This window comes from Corylus avellana, chromosome ca2 (assembly GCF_901000735.1).
Source record: "Corylus avellana chromosome ca2, CavTom2PMs-1.0".
Lineage (NCBI taxonomy): Eukaryota > Viridiplantae > Streptophyta > Magnoliopsida > Fagales > Betulaceae > Corylus > Corylus avellana.
Genome location: NC_081542.1, coordinates 22814519 through 22818299, shown reverse-complemented (window position 1 = coordinate 22818299; position 3781 = coordinate 22814519). Strand labels below are relative to the sequence as shown.

The 3781-nt window shown below is 35.7% G+C and overlaps 1 long non-coding RNA gene across 1 annotated transcript; it reads right to left on the bottom strand.

Annotated features, from left to right (window-relative positions):
- Nucleotides 1-470: 470 nt before the first annotated feature.
- Nucleotides 471-3479, bottom strand: LOC132168644 (uncharacterized). Its single transcript, XR_009438896.1, has 5 exons — nucleotides 3044-3479; nucleotides 2833-2960; nucleotides 2457-2661; nucleotides 1839-1894; nucleotides 471-626 (listed from the first exon to the last, which is right to left on the bottom strand). It is a non-coding gene; the product is annotated as an uncharacterized LOC132168644 (long non-coding RNA).
- Nucleotides 3480-3781: the final 302 nt, after the last annotated feature.

Below are 3781 nucleotides of genomic sequence, written 5' to 3'. Positions count from 1 at the left end.
AGACATTGTACAAATAGACATTTTTCTTTTTGTTTTGTGACGTGTGGAGACGAATTAGAAATTGGAATGTTCTAAAACTTTTACCTTTCAATTTTGTTTGTAGTACAACATCTGACACACTGTTACCGAATCACTCTAAAAAATGTCATAATATTGCAACATGTTCTGTAAACATTTTTTTTTTAAATAATAAAAAAAAAGAATAAACCATTTTTTAAGGCATAAATTTTGAACTTTTTTTTTAAGAGTGAACCGGTCATTAAATTAGTTTAATTAAAGGCATTTAATTATATTTCAATAATTTTCCTTATATGTGATTTGAACCGGTTTTTCAATAGTGAACTGTCATTAAATTAGCTTAATTAAAAGCATTTAATTATATTTCAATAATTTTCCTTACGTGCGATTCCATTAAATTTGCAACATTTAAAGCACAATATTAAGTATTATTAAAAATTCACACAAAAAAAAGCATTAGTGCAACAATTCTTCTGTTTATGATTAGGAAATATCACATTTCCTTTTTAATAGCAAAGACTAGTACTAATATTCTTCTGTTTAGGCTTGGATAATTACATATCTTCTTCAACAATCTCCTCCTCCGATGGGTACTCTTCCACATAGGGCTGCAAAAAAAACCAATGGGCCAGTGTCAAAATGTGAAAAGAATCTCGTAAAGAAGAGATGCATTGCCTTTTAACCTTTTCACTTGTTTCATCACACAATTTTCAAAGAAACAAAAGGCCGTGAGCGTGTATGTGTGTGTGTTATCTCCATATGGATCCATGGAGTGCAGATTATCACTATATACATGTGTGCATGCAATTGTGCACAAAGAAAAGAGGTTAGGCACCACCTTGAACTCCAAATTATTAACACTCCTTGGCCAACCACAGCTTGCCACACAATATAATTACTGGTGGGTTTTCTATTTTGGCAGGAAATTTCCGAGAGCCAAATTTCAATTACCCATAATGAGATTTTACACACCCAATTACCCAATTGAAAGCCCAGGTCCTCATAAGCAGAAACATTTACAATATGTAAAAAAAAAAAAAACAAACAAACAAAAACAAAAAACAAAAAACCAACAATGAAAAGCAGACTCAGCAGCATGTTCTTCAAAACTTTTACACAACCATCATGTTCTTCTATTGATACTCTTCAAAGCATAGTCTACAACCATGTTGGCTCATAATAAAAAAGTTCGGTTTAAAAAGTGTAGAGAGAGAACCTACGAAGTTGATACGCACTGGCTTCGGAGTCGGTTCTTATCCACACTACAATTTCAAAATTTTCCCACCACCAAATGCTCCAATACTACCATTCTAATTTACCATCTCTTCTTTCTTCAAACATTAAATAACAGTACTACGCTTCGCCTACCAATGGGTTAAAAGCATCACTTTATATTCACTTGAACTGTTTGATCACATGCATAGGGCTAGGGACCTATACTGACCTCTCTCATATTTCCCTAATCCCCCTTATGTTTTCCATCATCCTTCCCCCAACTCCAATCTCAACAAATCAAGATTTATTCAGCTAATACCTTATCTATGTAGCAAAGAACGGAGATTGAGAGGCAAGAAAACAAGATATTAGATTACTTATGTGAGCAAAGAAGATTTAGTCCACAATAGCTATCCAGAATATCATTAAAAGATGTTTTAACATGTACCACTGCCAGCGGCTTCAAGTGCCGTGCATCATTACAACAATAGATAACAAGCAATAATCAAAGAAATATATAATTACTTTGCCTCACAATAACTGAATATCGTTATCAGTTCAGTAAATCAAACCGTGCTTTCATGTAGTGATACAAACATACTAACCCTCACAGCAGTGTGAACTTCCCAACACCATTCTTTACCACGTATATTGCCTCAACCTACTTAAAACAAAAACAAAAAATGAAAGGTGAACATCATATATGCATGAAGCTTCACTGATCAAACAAATAAAAATGAAAATAGCAGTCAATATTGTGCTAAAGAAAAGCTAAGTTCCAGCAACCATTCTCATATTACATGATTCCTAAGCAAATTAATACACTTTCACACATCAAAAGATATTTGTTATAACATGTCTTGTCGTTGTCTTGAAGCATAAGCTTCTTCTCTCACCTTGACTACAAGAAGTTTTTGAAGAACCGGCAGTAAAGACGGAAAAAGAGGAATATTTGGTTGAACAAGAACAAAAGGATTAGAGGACAAGAAGCTTAAATAACAAGAATGCAGGGGTGAAGGAATATAAAATTAAAAATAGCCAAGGCAATACTAATCGGTTGTTATGATTTAAACTAAAACATCTTCACCTTTCAAATACAGGTGAAGATTTTCACCATTTGCCTCTACTAATTCATGTATAAGATAAGCCGCAGTAAATCAATAAACGCAACAGAAACAAAGAAAGAAATCAAATTAATCTTCCTTTAAGTGAAATTCCTTTACCTTGCTCTTGCTCACACTCCCTGAAACACAACACGGAGACATCACCATCCCACTTGAAGGGTATACGCACCACAGCTTGATAGGTCTTAGTCTGGCCTCCAGCAGCAATATCCTTGGCCTCAAAGGTTATATAATACCTGACTATATCGGAAAGCTTAAACCTTGCTGTCAAAAGCTCCACAAACTCTAGTTGTGGATTTTCATTCTGCACACAAAAGTTTATGTAATCATGAAAAAATATAATTATTGTCACAGAAAAAGAAGCAATAACTGACTATTATTTCAGCATAACAAATATTCATCTCCATCCGATACCTCATAAGCCAAAAAAATAAAATAAAATAACAATAATAACATCAACAACAGAAACACCAACCTTGAGGCGACGGTGGTATTCGTCTTTTGCGAGCTGCGAATATTGTTTGCAATCTTCGAATTCATCTTCGTACCTTACTGCAAATGATCGAGTCGAACCACAAATAAAGGGCTCGGCGGGCGGTGACCCTATAACAACGAAGGAGTGTTAAAGATGCAGGCACATACAGATACAGACATATAAGTAGACGAAGGGAATTAATTTTACTCACCACATACACATCAGGGTTTAGGTGGTAGCGGACGCAATCCTCTTTGGTCAAGATCTCATTCTTTTTATACTTTTTATAGTAGGGGATGCAATCCTCCTCAGAGTCAGGGTAAGAGTTGAAATACTCATCGTGCAAAGTTTTTGGATGAATTCCCATTTGCATCTCGGGATCGTCGTTGCGGATCTCGACGGCGTCACGGTTAGGGTTCAGGCGCTTGGATCGCCGCAGAGGAGCAGGACCCAACGAGGGGACAGGAACAGGGCGACTTCGCTTGCGATGTTGTTTTTCTTCGACAAACCCTAGCCGTCCTCTCCTCTCCTCCACCATCCTCTTCACCAACTTAACCATCTCTCTGTCTCGCTCAGGCTCAGGCGAACAATCCCAGAAAACATAACGCGGGAAATCGTTTATAACAATCTGGAATCCCTAGCCACGACAGCAACACCTCGGCCTCTTTTATTTATTTATTTATTTTTCTTATTTATAAACTTTAAAATAATGTCCTGTTAATCAAACTTTTTTTTTCTTCTTCTTTTTCGGTACACTTTTTGTAAACCCAATTTTAGCTGCCACCAGAGCCAGGCCCACTGGGCCACTACCCTCAACCTAATTGAAAATGATTTTTTTAAAAACATTTTAAAATTATCTCCTAAATATTCTCAAGTAATTGGCTAATATCCTAAAAGTAAGGAGGAAAATTTAAAACTAATCTGAAATTTTAAAAACTAGGTGAGACAA